The sequence below is a fragment of the Ochotona princeps genome, chromosome 6 (genome assembly GCF_030435755.1).
Source record: "Ochotona princeps isolate mOchPri1 chromosome 6, mOchPri1.hap1, whole genome shotgun sequence".
NCBI lineage: Eukaryota > Metazoa > Chordata > Mammalia > Lagomorpha > Ochotonidae > Ochotona > Ochotona princeps.
The window spans coordinates 77,240,452-77,256,046 of NC_080837.1; the positions used below are offsets into that span (position 1 = coordinate 77,240,452).

Here is a 15,595-nt window from a genome sequence, read left to right on the forward strand (position 1 = left end):
TTGACCTCAGACATTTAATTTGGGGTTGGCAATCTTATGAGAAGACAAAAGCCAATGAGTCCCTATGCTCCATATGCACCGGCATCCCCTCAATTCACCTGAATTTTCCAAGTTTCCTAGCACCTGCAAGCCACTGCCCCCTACCACCATCCCTGTTTCAGTGTGGTCCACAGTTCCGGCCTTCTACCCATTCTGAGCCACATCTTTTTACAGATTCCTGATCCCTAATGTCCACACACTGTTCACACTGGTAAGGCAACTGAGAGATCCCACAGCCCACACAAGTGTTTGCCTCAGTCTAGCTGAACCCTCCACCAGGAAGACATCGCATTCTTGGCTTGGGCCCCACAAAGAACAATGTTTATACAGGCATACAAAGCCCACGAGGGCACAGTTCGTGCAGCAGCAGAAACAGAAGGTGCCTTTTTGTATTACTATGGGTGAACTACACAGACCCCTGCTCCCATACATAGGGCTCATGAACCATCCCCCCAATTCACTTGGAAACTGTGCTGTCAGGTGCCCTGCTTGGAAGCTCATCTCATTAAAAACACAAAGGCATTAGAGGAGCTAAGGAGTAAGCCCCAATGTGTCATCACCCAGCATGGAATTCACACCAAGCCCACAGAGGAAAAAGTCTAGGCACATTCTACTCCAAGTGTCTGATTGAGTCTGGAAATTGCATTCTGTTCTGCAGTATCCTCTCCAGGGTTACTGCCTGTAATTTATGTATGGGCTTCCAGAGTCCTTTAGTAGAACTGTCACTAAACTTGGCCTCAGTATAATCCTTTTGAGCATGATTTTTAAGTCATCATCTCTCTTCAAGACAGTATGAGTTCTCATCACTGACCCAACTGTACAAACCTGTCATAGACAACTCCAGGTGCCGTGTCCCACACCTAGATCCAGGATAGACTGACTTACCACAGGCAGTGCCAGAAATCTTTTTAAATGAGGTTAGCAACACCACCTCATGGGCCACTGGAGTCATGACAACAGCCTTTGACTCCAGGCATTTAACTCACGCCACTAACTTTCTTTAGTGGCTTCATGTGTGGAAAAGGGAGGAGAAAGGATATAAGCAGGTAGCAGGAGCAGCCTCACCTTACACTGACTCCTGCCATACTTCCACCCAGTTATCCCAGGTGAGACTTACTGGGTAGCCAGTTCTGTCGCACCAATAGATTATGAAAGATCTGCCTACCTCCTTGATTAAGTCTGGGACTATCGTTTCTGAAGTCATAAAGCTCCAGTCCATTTGTGTCATTGTGGCATAAAGAGCTACCCTCACCTTTCCTTCCTAGTCATGACATCAAGTTTCAGGGCAGTACATGTTGATTTTGACCTGGCCTTGAATCGAGATGATTAGTTGCACTAGATATATCCAAGGATGATGCACAGGGGTGGATACCAATAGGGCTTCCTCCTGAAGGGCTGCCATGCCCAGGCCCAGGCTATAAGCACACACTTGATCCCATTAGTACAGCCTGAAGCCTTGAAGCTTTGTTTCTCCCATTTTGCTGCACCGCTTATTCTCAGTCATATCCCCAACCACCGGAATGGGTATGGGTCTTCAATCTGGTCCACTCCTTTCATGAAGCTCCAGAGGCCTACCATAGGGGAAAAGGAAGCCCAGAGAAAATATTAATTCCTTGCTAGGCTCAACTCAGTTCAAAGACCATCCATGCAGCCTGGGGATGCTAAGAGCAATGGGTATGTGTGGCAGGGCCTGCATGTTACCTGGCCAGTAACATTTACTTTAGAGATAAGCATCTCCCTGACTAGAACAGATGAAGCCATCCTTGTGATTCAGGCTCCAGAGCCTTCCAACATACCTGAAGCTCCTAGGCTGGCTGACACTTGCAGTGCCAGCTATCCTGCCATAGCTCCTTCCTTGTTCAGTATGGTTCAAGGTCTTGTTTTCCTTTTTGCATCTGACCCCAAGGGCATCCCCAGTGTTCCATGTCCTGCCACACCAGCAAGGTGATCCAGATCCCCTGCAGCCACAGACACAGGGCAACCGGTGGCATTGTTCCATGTAAACTTTCTCTCAGGAGATTTTATGTTCTTGTATTCGCCCATGAACCAGGCCCAGACTTCAAGCAAGGTGTTCAAGTCCTCAGAGCCCAGAAGTATACAACTAATGTAGGAGCACTGAACAACAATACCTTAATGTGGCTTTGTGTGTCTGTCCATTGTACTAGCTTCAGTGAACCTGATCAGCTCTCTTGCATCTGTACACAGTAGTCATGACCCCTGAAATGTAGCCATGTGGGATCTGGAGTTCCTGGGTACTCCTCTAAACTGCTTCTCTTGCTGAAAGACACAGGGAACAAACTTAGGCAAGAACACCCATCATGGTTTTGGTCCCTGGTCAATAGGGTGTTCACACCAAGTCCATTGAGAATGGAGCTTGGGCATGTACTGCCTGAGCTTTCATTCAAAAATGGAGATTATGTTCTGCCCTGTGGAAGCTCCAGATCTCCCCTACCTAAGGTCTCCTGTTTTGGAAAGCTCAGGAGGATGCCAGAATCATCTTGTAGCACTGTCACTAGGCTGGACTTCAGCATAATCTTATTGAGCATGAATTTTAAGTCATCATATTTCTTCAAGACAGTATGAGTTCTCACCACTGACTCAAATCTAGGATCCCTAAAATGCAGTCCCAGCTCCAAGGTACAGAGAATTGGCTTACCATTGATAGTCTCAGATGCCTCATTTGCCAATGGGCCAATGGTATAAGTTCATGGGATGCTGGAGACCAGTCTTCAAGGCATCGGAACCCACAGAGGCACCCTCTAGTAGCATGATTTGTGTGACAGGGAGGAGACAAGTGTGAACAGACAGAAGAATCAATCTTGGGGTACACTGAATCCAGGTGTACTTATGTATCATCAGCCCAAACAGGCTTGCTGGGTAGTCAGCCCTGCTGTTATGGCAGGTCAAAAGCTCCACCAACTTTGTGAATGAACCTGTGTGCTTGTTGGTCCCTGGGCCCACAGAGCTCCTCTCAAGCTGCATCTCTCTGCTGTAGTGGGCTGGACTCATCTCTCAGTCCTGCCCTGTACACTAGTTTTCATGGCAGAGAACCTTGGCAGAACAAGCAAGTGCAGGCATACCTTTGCCCCAAAGATCAGTCTCAGCAGATGCACTCATGGAAGCCCCTTTAGGGCCCAGGAACTACCTAGCAATGTGGCATCACCTTCAATGATCTGAGCCCCCAAGTTCAGGCTGTTTTCTGAATACACATTTCCACAATGGGCACTTCCCAAAGTATTCTTAGATACATAATGAAGAGGTCTAGCCTCTGTGCCCACCCTGGATCTCAGTATATCAGGCTGTCCAGTGCTCATGTATATTTCTCATGTGGTCACTGACCAGTGGATTCAGAACACTTTGCAAAGATCAGCTGCAGTCATTGTAATGGACCATTACTCATTTTCCTGTTGGGCTTAAGGGCTCCTGGAGAAGTGGAGGCCTGCCAGAAAGAGCTCTGCTCTCCGAGTTGGGATTGAGTCAGGCTGAAGCCCAGCTAAAGGGTCTGGGAACATCTATCCTTGAGATTGGAATTGGGGAAGCCACAGACAAGGGAGTTACCAGGCACCACTCTGTGGTTGCCTGACATGGGGCACTAAAGTAAGAGGTCAGCACACCTCTGATTATAATCAGACTGGAACATCTGTGCATACCTGTGACCACAGGCACCTTTACATTCAGTTGTACTCTACTTCCCCAGACCACAATTCCTTCCCTATTTATAGTCCATGGCCTAAGCTCCTACCCAACCTGACCCTCACCTCTGCACTGATCCTCAATGCCTGTATACTGCCAGTCCAAATACCCAGGCATTGAAAAGCCCCTGCAGTAAACAGAGGGCATGAAGTGCTACTGGTTCCCCCTGAACCCTCTGTCTCATGAAGCCTTGTTTTCCTGCTTCTACTCCTGCCCCATGCCAGGGTTCATTTCATTCTGAATCCCAAAAACATGGTCCAGGAGTGATGGTGGGGATAGGGCAAGTCATAAGCAAATAACATGAATGGAACCAAGCTACAGATGCTCTGATCTGGGACACTCAAGAAGAGGTACAGCATCTCCCTGACTGGGCATCAGGAGTCTCTGAGACCTAAGTTCCAGTGTCTGTGCAACCCTGTGTGGTTCTGAGGGCTAATCTTTGGCTGCTGTTTTTACTAACTTGGTTGCTGGGAAAGATAGGGAGACTATTCACTTGGTTGCTGGGAAAGCTACAAGAACTGTTTACTTCCAACAGATGATTGTTTAAATTTGTTTCCAGTCCCCTCATATCATCTCATATGGCGCTATCTCCTACTCATGCTGCACTCTGCACATCCCCCAACTCCATCTTTTGGGGTTCTATCCTGCCTAAGCAACATTTATCAGAAACACCCCTCTGGGGTTCTACAGTTCAGCCTACATCAAAGCCAAACACTTGCCCAAACTTGTGGGGATCTGAGCCTTCTTTTGTGACATCTCCAGTTAATACAATTATTACTAGACAAACCACCTGGCTCCCACTGCAGTGGTGATATCCACATGACCTTTAAAACTAACCCTAATTTATATTGTGCCATGGTAAGAACAACAACAACCACAAAATCTTGTTTCAGATATTTTTAGCCCTCGTAGCATCCTAAGAGAGAAAAAAATCCAAAAAACTCGAAAGTTTCAAAATTTGGGGACTTTGGTAAATCCAGTGAGGCCTCCTAGAGATATCAAAGGATTTATTTCCTGTTTTGTGGAGACAGTTGATCAGGCAGACTGGATTATATTGAAATGTTGCCAAATGCCAAATGGGGAAAAATTTTGCTGTGTTGAAGTGCTGCTGTGGATGTCCAAGGAGCTGTGAAGTTTAAATTTTTGCTTGCGTGCTTTTGATGATTTAGTTATGCGGTCATGTCTGGTTGTTTGCTATATATTTTTAGGATGGCTTGTATTGGAAGGCTGAAGCTTGGATTTTCAGCCAGCCTGGTGGAGGGGTTTCACAGTGGTAACCATTTTTTTCTCTCAGGGTCTGGATTTAAGATTGCCTTGACTTGATGGATTTTCATTTACTGATTTTTGGTGAACACTACTACTGCCAAACTTGGTTGGTGATGACTTCTTAAGTTTTTGAAGTGTATGTATATGGCCATATGTGTATCTTTTAATGTTTGTTTTTGTGAAATTGTTTGGTTTTCTTAGAGGGATATTGGCGTTTGGATGATGATTCCCAATATTTGCTGATCAGAAAGTGTTTTAGCTCTTGCCTCTTTGAGTTCTTGTGACAGGGGTTACTTAAGAAGGGGTGAATATACTACCCTCCTTGAATGCATTGACTTGGCTCTATTAACCCTAAATTTTCGTCAAAATTCCACCTCTGGTGGGCCACCAGCTCTGCATTACTGGATGCCACTTGCTGGCCCAACAAACCTGCTTTGGTTTGATGGAGGGACCCAGATACTCAAAAATGGAGAGGCCCCAGCCTCTTGTTAACTGTGGGAAGAGGATTTACTTGTGCTTTTCCACCACAAAAACTTTAAAACCTTGTCCTGAAGCACCCACCACCATCAAGGAGACAATGGAAAAGGAGAAGGTCAGCCTCCTCCCAACAATGGGTGATATGGGGAGATCTTAAATGATTGGTGGATCAGACCTAGTGACTTCCCACAACCCCAAATCCCACTGGACCCCTTCTGCTGGTGTTGTCTCGTGCAGCACTAACAGTCAGGAGTGAAGCAGCAAATTTACAGGTGTATTAGTAATATGTTCCTAATGTCACCCTATTTTGTTCCTATGTCACCCTATTTTGGTCAGGGTCTCCTCTTTGGAGGCCAGACCATGCCTTTTAGTATGATTCTAATGTTTATGATCCCTGGCTTGTTAACCCAAAGTTAATACCTAAAGACACCCTTTTACCTTACAAATCACAGAAAATTTTCCTTAGCTACCTCTTATATACACTGATATGCCTTATAGTTAATACTGGCAAAATTTAACACCTTATATATTTAGCTTTTCTTTATAGATATAATAGAGAATAGGTATTATATAACATCCTTTCTTGCCTCTCTGTTTCTGGGTGTCTTTCTAACCCTAAAACTGTGAAGCATTGCTTTATTCTATTCAAAAAATGTGACCTCCTCAGTCTCATATGTGGTTTGTAGAGATCACACGTACATATGGAATCTTACAGCCCTTACTAATGTTAGGAATATTTCCATCTTGCACCTCACAACTTGTTGTTGTTTGATCACATTTGGCTTAATATGTGTTTCAAAATCTGCAACAAGAATGGTGCCAGTGCTAGACCAGCAGAATGATGAGTAGAATGCACCCTGGAAGCAAGCACATGATATGGACCAGATGTGCACTTGGTCTCATTATTGCTGCTACTGTCTCCCTCATGACCACAATGGTTGTTGCTGCAATATCTGTGCTGTCCTTGACTTAGATCATCTTAACTGTAAAAACTGTGAACAACATAGCCATTCTTAGCACCTATGCCCTTGGGACTTGAATCATCAATAGACCAGCTGTCCTGACTCTTCAACAGAAATTGGACTTACATCAAAGACAATTAACAATGTTGTGGCAGGCATTCTGGCTACAAAGTGGTGTGATGAAAAATGATGTTCTTATGTTAAATTTTGTCCTCCAATATCTGATCCACCATCTTAGGGTCTCAAGACAAAGGTCACCATTTTGACAGAAGTCTTGGTGGTAGAGTTTGTTTTAAGAGCAAAGGGGGGAGATGTGGGAGATCTTCCCTGGATCTCTGCCTGGGTAGCCCATGTAAGAGGCCATAGGCACATGGCACACCGGGTCTCTGGGGGAATCCCTGATAAAAGTCTTGGTTAACCAAGACCCCAACATGGCCTGTTCACTGGGCATGCAGCAAGAGCAATGGGAGTCACCTAATTCTCTCTTCCTCTTTAAGAACTGTGCTAGGACTTCCTTGGTAAACAATTCTGGAAAGTCAAATGCTACATTCATCCTGTATTTCAACATGTAACAAGCTTGCTTTGGGACACATCTTCCTGTGCTTCCTGTGATTCACAACCTATAACTTCATTGGAGCGTCCAGAGAGACAGACATACCTATTAGCCAGTCACAATGTTGTTGTAGGGGGGAAATACTGTCAAGACCACCATTTCCTGCCCCCTTTTCAAACTCCATGTAAACTTATAACTCTTTAAAATAAATAGACATCCCTCACCACTAGTTTTTCTCTGGTGTTTCTGCTGCAGAAGAATGCAGTTGCCTCACCCATTGGTAGTCTTGGGGCCTGCTTGACAGAAGACCCCTGAGAAAAGTACACAGACCCAGGATTGCAATCTCCCCAGTGGCTCAGATTAGGCCTGTCAGTCTGGCAGTTATTTTGTCATGATGTGTCTGGAAAGCTCTGCCTACCTTTTCCATGAACCCACAGGCCTGTTGGTCCTGGGGTCAGAGAAGCACCATAAGGTCATGTCACCATGTTGCAAGGAGCTACCCCCTCTCCCTGATGCTGAAACCAAGGCTCTGGTGGGTCTAAGACTGGACATACAAGCACTGGCATGGGATTGGACCCAGAGGACTGGTTGTATGAGACACATCCAAAGCTGTCTGTGGTTCTCTGGGCATACCAACACAGCACCATCCTGAAGGGCCTGTGTAGCCAGGTCCAGGCTGCATGCACACACTGGATCCCAGGAGCTCAGCTTAGGCCTTCCAAGCCATGTTTATGGCATTTGGGTGTTCTATTCTGTCTCAGGCACATGTAAAAGCATTGATTGTCTATGAGGCTTCAACTTAGATCAGTTCCCTCAAGAAACTCTAGATTCATGTGGAGGAGCAGGAGCCCAGTCTCAGGATGGGCCCTGATATTGTGACGTGGTTCAACTCAGTATGAGGTCGGGGAAAGACAGGCCTCGGCAGGGCCAAGCCAAGGGCAAGGGGCATGTGTAGCACCATCTACAGGTGTCCTGGCATGTGGCACTTAAGTGTTAGCTTTTTCTTGCCCAGAAACTTCTGAGAACATCCCTCTGACCTAGGCGCCAGTATTTTCCAAGCCATGTGCAGATCCCTGGCTGCCAGAACCTGAAGAGTGAGCTGTCCTGCTATTTCTCCCTACATGCCTAGGTGTAGTTCAGGTCCAGGCCTCCTTAACAATTCAATCCCAAGGCCTTAGCACTAAGACCTGATCCCCAGTGTCTTCACATTTCAGACACACAAACAAGGACACCCAGAGTCCCTGCAACACATAAAGACCAAGTAGTAGTACTAGCCCAATGTACCTAACCCTCAGTTAGGAAGTGTTTGCATTGCTGACTGGAGCCAAGCAGAAGGCTGAGGTCAGGAAAGTTTTCTGGGCTTCAGAACCCAAAGGGATTCAGGTTTTGCATGAGCACTCTGGGTCACTGCATTCTATGGCTCTCTAGGTCCTTCTCTCAGGTAGGATTCACGTGATTCTCATCACCACTCATAAAAACTCTGTTCCTTCACCCAGTCCTTATATTAGTCAAGCACTCACCTAGCACCTGGAATGCCCAGGAATCCTGCTGGACTGCTCACCTCACTGAAAGACACAGAGAAGCCAAGGCAGGAACCCCGGCATGGCCTTGGGAATCAGTGAATCTTCATCAAGCCAAAGGAGACAGGGTTTGGCCAAGTATGGCCTGAGCTTCAACTCAAGCATTGGCATGGATTCCCAGCCTGAGAGTCTCCAGGTCTCCCTTCCTCATAATCTCCTGCCTTGGAAGGCACATGAGAACCCCAGTACCTTACTGTAGCACTACTTATAGGCTGGGTCCCAGCATACTTAATCCTTTTGAGAATGAGTTTTTTTTTAAAATTTTACCTCTTTTTATTATCATGTTATGATACAATTACACAGGCCCTGGGATTTACCTTATCCCCTTTCCAATTCTCTCCTCCCTCACTGAGTTCCCCTATATTACTACTATAGTATAATTCTTCACAAACAGTCATATGTCCATCATTGTGGGCATGGTCAATGGCAGAGAGTCCAGCATCCTATTGTCAAAATATAGTAAACAGTTTCATTGGGAGTCCATCTTTGTCTGGAAGTAGAGATGCATACTGCATTATATCTCACACATGGATATGATAGTCTCCATTACATAGTTACTATACATTCCCTTAAATGAAAAACCACAAAACAAAATCAACAAGAGGAAAAAAAAAAGAAATTAACAACACCATAAAATTAAACACCATGCTACTGAATGACTAATGTGTCGCTGAAGCAATGAAAACCAAGAACCTTCTGGAAGAAAAGGATGCTACTCTATGACCTATGAGTCATTGAAGAATTTAATCAGAAGAAAGTGTTTTATATGAGTTATGGGAGTCCCAGAAGGTGCAGAAAGAGAAGCTGGGATTAAAGGTATATTCAACAAAATCAGGGAAAATTTCCCTAATCTAGAAAAAGAATTGGGAAACATACAGGAGGATCACAGAACTTTCAATAGCATTGACCAAAAGAGATCTTCACCAAGACACAGGATAGTCAAGCTTTCTTCAATCGGACACAGTGAAAAGAACCTTAAACATGCACATTTAAAAAACCAATTAACATATAGAAGCATCCCATTCAAACTCACAGCTGAACTCTCAGGGGAAAACTTAACAGGCCATAAGAAAATGGAGCGACATATTCCAGATTTTAAAATCAAAAAATTGTCAGCACAGGATAATGCACCAAGCAAAACTTTTACTTGTCTTTGAAAATGAAATGAAATTTTTCCACAGTAAGGAAAAGTTAAAAGAATATGCCTCTTCCAGACTTGCCCCACAAATGATACATAAAGATGTTCTCTTCAAAGAGAAAATAGCATCTACCAAAACAAAAGGCAACTGTGGAGAATGTCCCAATAAAAAAAAAAAACCAGAAGATTAAATCAAACAATGAAAAACCAATTGTAAAAATGACAGGAACAAATTAATAACTATTGATATAAACTCTGAATCTGAATGCCTTGAACTCATCAATCAGGCATGATAGATTAGCAAATAGTAACAAAAAAATCAATATATTTGTGGCATACACGAGAAACATTACACAAAGATATGCAGAGACAGAAAGTGAAAAGACAGAAAAAGATAGTCTACAATGATGCAAAACAGAAAAGCTGCTGTATATAAGACTTTGACTTGAAATATATGAAGAGATGATTGACACCACATAATGATCAAAGGATGCATTCAACAAGAAGTGCTCACTAGTGATTACTAGTATGTCAGGATGTTTTCTCTTTTAGCACTACTTTACCTCTTTTTATCTCCCTGCCCGAGGTGACCTAACAGAGTGGTGTCCTCGGCTGGCCACAAGCTGGCGCATCCCTCTGAGGCAAGTGGAGCTGGGACCTGCACAGCCAGCTGCCTCACCAGTCCTGCCTCTGTGCCACTGTGTGATCCATGACACACACCTCCAACACAACCTGACGCACACCTCTTCTCAGACGCACCATCGGCCATAGCTGCACCCTTGCACCAACACTGAAAGGCAAGCCCTTGGCCACTGCATGCACACACATCGAGAGCCACTTCTCGAGCTTTTCCACAAGGAGCCTGGCTCCTGCAGCTGACCAGGGTGTGAGGCGAAGCTGCTGAGCCTCAGGGAACAAAGGCTCCCATCTCCCGCATGGCCACCCCGCACCAGGCTGCCTTCCCATGGCTCTGAGGCTGCACTGCCCTGCCTTGATTTGTGTGAGCCACACATTCTGTTCAGACTTGTGGAACCCACGACACACTCACCTGCCACCTGCGGTGCCATGGTCCCCTGGGGCAGCTCGTCTCACTGAAAGACACAAGGGCATGAGAGAAGCTCAAGGGGGAGCCTCCAGTGTCTCCTAGTTCCTGTACCTCGGGGAACACACAGCAAGCCCAGCAGGAACAAGGCTGGCTTCATGTTGCCCGAGCAACTACTCGAGACCAGGAACTGAGTCTTGGCCTGTTTGGGGGCCTCCACGTCCCCAGTGTGCATGGCTTTCTCCCGAGAACACATGTGGGGCCCCCAGGGTCCTCTGGTCACACTGGGACTGTGCTGGGCCTCAGCGTAATCCTATTGAGCATGACTTTTTTAAGTCATCACCTTTCTTCAGTATGGGATCTCATCATTGACCCAGTGCAAGGCACAGCAGCAGAGCAGGTGGCACAAGATGCGCCCTCCCACCTCCAGGGAACAGGTGGATTGGCTTACCATGACAAGTCCCAGAGATGTCTTTTGGCAACAGGGTGGGCAGCAGCAGCATTTCATGGGCTCTGTGCTCTTGCAAGTGGCCCTGGAGTGCAGGAGAGTGGAAGGGATGGGGGCTTCCGGTGGAGACATCATCTGTGGGACAGGCAGAGGCGGGTGGGTGAGAAGAGCAGCATGAGCCGCTTCTGAGTGCACTGGCTCTGGGTGGGTTGTGGTCCCCATGCTGCAGCTGAGGGTGTCCAGGCAGGCAGGCTGCGTGCTGGGGCAGACAAGCTCCGCCCACTCGGCTTGGGACAACTGGGCCCACAGGTGCCCCAGACCCACAGGTGCCATTGGCCCACATGGCCCTGCTGAAAGACACTCTGTGTGCCTCTCTTTCCTGCCCCTGATGCCCACATCCTGGCACATTCCTGGCAGCACAAGCAAGCAGGGCCACAGTGTTGGCATGACAGCATTGGTTCCAGGGGCTTTACTCAGGGAGGGCCCTTCACAACCCTCGTCTCACACCTAACAACATGGCATCAGTGTCTGTCCCGAGCTACCCAAGAACAGGCTGCGAGCACACACCGCATCCAGGAGCTCAGGTTCTGCCCTGCACACACACGTTCCTCTGCACACCACAGACCTGGACAGCTTAGAGAGATGAGGAATAGTCACGGGGCTGGACAAGAGGCTAAGTCTTGTGGTGTGGCTTGGAAGCCACCCGTGTAGGTGTAGGCATCCGTTTTCAGGGAGCCCTGGCACCTGGGCTGTGCTCAGGACAGCCTGAAGCCCAGCCATGCGGCGTGGCATGGCATGCAATTCAGACAGTGCCAGCTGTGGGCACGGGACCCAAATGGCACTGCCTGCAGCTGTCCTGCCCGAGGTGACCTAACAGAGTGGTGTCCTCGGCTGGCCACAAGCTGGCGCATCCCTCTGAGGCAAGTGGAGCTGGGACCTGCACAGCCAGCTGCCTCACCAGTCCTGCCTCTGTGCCACTGTGTGATCCATGACACACACCTCCAACACAACCTGACGCACACCTCTTCTCAGACGCACCATCGGCCACAGCTGCACCCTTGCACCAACACTGAAAGGCAAGCCCTTGGCCACTGCATGCACACACATCGAGAGCCACTTCTCGAGCTTTTCCACAAGGAGCCTGGCTCCTGCAGCTGACCAGGGTGTGAGGCGAAGCTGCTGAGCCTCAGGGAACAAAGGCTCCCATCTCCCGCATGGCCACCCCGCACCAGGCTGCCTTCCCATGGCTCTGAGGCTGCACTGCCCTGCCTTGATTTGTGTGAGCCACACATTCTGTTCAGACTTGTGGAACCCACGACACACTCACCTGCCACCTGCGGTGCCATGGTCCCCTGGGGCAGCTCGTCTCACTGAAAGACACAAGGGCATGAGAGAAGCTCAAGGGGGAGCCTCCAGTGTCTCCTAGTTCCTGTACCTCGGGGAACACACAGCAAGCCCAGCAGGAACAAGGCTGGCTTCATGTTGCCCGAGCAACTACTCGAGACCAGGAACTGAGTCTTGGCCTGTTTGGGGGCCTCCACGTCCCCAGTGTGCATGGCTTTCTCCCGAGAACACATGTGGGGCCCCCAGGGTCCTCTGGTCACACTGGGACTGTGCTGGGCCTCAGCGTAATCCTATTGAGCATGACTTTTTTAAGTCATCACCTTTCTTCAGTATGGGATCTCATCATTGACCCAGTGCAAGGCACAGCAGCAGAGCAGGTGGCACAAGATGCGCCCTCCCACCTCCAGGGAACAGGTGGATTGGCTTACCATGACAAGTCCCAGAGATGTCTTTTGGCAACAGGGTGGGCAGCAGCAGCATTTCATGGGCTCTGTGCTCTTGCAAGTGGCCCTGGAGTGCAGGAGAGTGGAAGGGATGGGGGCTTCCGGTGGAGACATCATCTGTGGGACAGGCAGAGGCGGGTGGGTGAGAAGAGCAGCATGAGCCGCTTCTGAGTGCACTGGCTCTGGGTGGGTTGTGGTCCCCATGCTGCAGCTGAGGGTGTCCAGGCAGGCAGGCTGCGTGCTGGGGCAGACAAGCTCCGCCCACTCGGCTTGGGACAACTGGGCCCACAGGTGCCCCAGACCCACAGGTGCCATTGGCCCACATGGCCCTGCTGAAAGACACTCTGTGTGCCTCTCTTTCCTGCCCCTGATGCCCACATCCTGGCACATTCCTGGCAGCACAAGCAAGCAGGGCCACAGTGTTGGCATGACAGCATTGGTTCCAGGGGCTTTACTCAGGGAGGGCCCTTCACAACCCTCGTCTCACACCTAACAACATGGCATCAGTGTCTGTCCCGAGCTACCCAAGAACAGGCTGCGAGCACACACCGCATCCAGGAGCTCAGGTTCTGCCCTGCACACACACGTTCCTCTGCACACCACAGACCTGGACAGCTTAGAGAGATGAGGAATAGTCACGGGGCTGGACAAGAGGCTAAGTCTTGTGGTGTGGCTTGGAAGCCACCCGTGTAGGTGTAGGCATCCGTTTTCAGGGAGCCCTGGCACCTGGGCTGCGCTCAGGACAGCCTGAAGCCCAGCCATGCGGCGTGGCATGGCATGCAATTCAGACAGACAGTGCCAGCTGTGGGCACGGGACCCAAATGGCACTGCCTGCAGCTGTCCTGCCCGAGGTGACCTAACAGAGTGGTGTCCTCGGCTGGCCACAAGCTGGCGCATCCCTCTGAGGCAAGTGGAGCTGGGACCTGCACAGCCAGCTGCCTCACCAGTCCTGCCTCTGTGCCACTGTGTGATCCATGACACACACCTCCAACACAACCTGACGCACACCTCTTCTCAGACGCACCATCGGCCACAGCTGCACCCTTGCACCAACACTGAAAGGCAAGCCCTTGGCCACTGCATGCACACACATCGAGAGCCACTTCTCGAGCTTTTCCACAAGGAGCCTGGCTCCTGCAGCTGACCAGGGTGTGAGGCGAAGCTGCTGAGCCTCAGGGAACAAAGGCTCCCATCTCCCGCATGGCCACCCCGCACCAGGCTGCCTTCCCATGGCTCTGAGGCTGCACTGCCCTGCCTTGATTTGTGTGAGCCACACATTCTGTTCAGACTTGTGGAACCCACGACACACTCACCTGCCACCTGCGGTGCCATGGTCCCCTGGGGCAGCTCGTCTCACTGAAAGACACAAGGGCATGAGAGAAGCTCAAGGGGGAGCCTCCAGTGTCTCCTAGTTCCTGTACCTCGGGGAACACACAGCAAGCCCAGCAGGAACAAGGCTGGCTTCATGTTGCCCGAGCAACTACTCGAGACCAGGAACTGAGTCTTGGCCTGTTTGGGGGCCTCCACGTCCCCAGTGTGCATGGCTTTCTCCCGAGAACACATGTGGGGCCCCCAGGGTCCTCTGGTCACACTGGGACTGTGCTGGGCCTCAGCGTAATCCTATTGAGCATGACTTTTTTAAGTCATCACCTTTCTTCAGTATGGGATCTCATCATTGACCCAGTGCAAGGCACAGCAGCAGAGCAGGTGGCACAAGATGCGCCCTCCCACCTCCAGGGAACAGGTGGATTGGCTTACCATGACAAGTCCCAGAGATGTCTTTTGGCAACAGGGTGGGCAGCAGCAGCATTTCATGGGCTCTGTGCTCTTGCAAGTGGCCCTGGAGTGCAGGAGAGTGGAAGGGATGGGGGCTTCCGGTGGAGACATCATCTGTGGGACAGGCAGAGGCGGGTGGGTGAGAAGAGCAGCATGAGCCGCTTCTGAGTGCACTGGCTCTGGGTGGGTTGTGGTCCCCATGCTGCAGCTGAGGGTGTCCAGGCAGGCAGGCTGCGTGCTGGGGCAGACAAGCTCCGCCCACTCGGCTTGGGACAACTGGGCCCACAGGTGCCCCAGACCCACAGGTGCCATTGGCCCACATGGCCCTGCTGAAAGACACTCTGTGTGCCTCTCTTTCCTGCCCCTGATGCCCACATCCTGGCACATTCCTGGCAGCACAAGCAAGCAGGGCCACAGTGTTGGCATGACAGCATTGGTTCCAGGGGCTTTACTCAGGGAGGGCCCTTCACAACCCTCGTCTCACACCTAACAACATGGCATCAGTGTCTGTCCCGAGCTACCCAAGAACAGGCTGCGAGCACACACCGCATCCAGGAGCTCAGGTTCTGCCCTGCACACACACGTTCCTCTGCACACCACAGACCTGGACAGCTTAGAGAGATGAGGAATAGTCACGGGGCTGGACAAGAGGCTAAGTCTTGTGGTGTGGCTTGGAAGCCACCCGTGTAGGTGTAGGCATCCGTTTTCAGGGAGCCCTGGCACCTGGGCTGCGCTCAGGACAGCCTGAAGCCCAGCCATGTGGCGTGGCATGGCATGCAATTCAGACAGACAGTGCCAGCTGTGGGCACGGGACCCAAATGGCACTGCCTGCAG

At 49.6% G+C, this 15,595-nt stretch overlaps 5 non-coding genes across 5 annotated transcripts; all 5 read right to left on the minus strand.

Annotated features, from left to right (window-relative positions):
* Window positions 1-771: 771 nt before the first annotated feature.
* LOC118759324 (small nucleolar RNA SNORD115) lies at window positions 772-852 on the minus strand. The gene has a single exon (XR_004996121.2). It is a non-coding gene; the product is annotated as a small nucleolar RNA SNORD115 (small nucleolar RNA).
* Window positions 853-2,558: 1,706 nt separating this feature from the next.
* LOC118759331 (small nucleolar RNA SNORD115) lies at window positions 2,559-2,639 on the minus strand. Its single transcript, XR_004996127.2, has one exon. It is a non-coding gene; the product is annotated as a small nucleolar RNA SNORD115 (small nucleolar RNA).
* Window positions 2,640-11,047: 8,408 nt separating this feature from the next.
* LOC131480609 (small nucleolar RNA SNORD115) lies at window positions 11,048-11,125 on the minus strand. The gene has a single exon (XR_009245663.1). It is a non-coding gene; the product is annotated as a small nucleolar RNA SNORD115 (small nucleolar RNA).
* Window positions 11,126-12,816: 1,691 nt separating this feature from the next.
* On the minus strand, window positions 12,817-12,894 carry LOC131480610 (small nucleolar RNA SNORD115). The gene has a single exon (XR_009245664.1). It is a non-coding gene; the product is annotated as a small nucleolar RNA SNORD115 (small nucleolar RNA).
* A 1,695-nt stretch (window positions 12,895-14,589) lies between these two features.
* LOC131480611 (small nucleolar RNA SNORD115) lies at window positions 14,590-14,667 on the minus strand. The gene has a single exon (XR_009245665.1). It is a non-coding gene; the product is annotated as a small nucleolar RNA SNORD115 (small nucleolar RNA).
* Window positions 14,668-15,595: the final 928 nt, after the last annotated feature.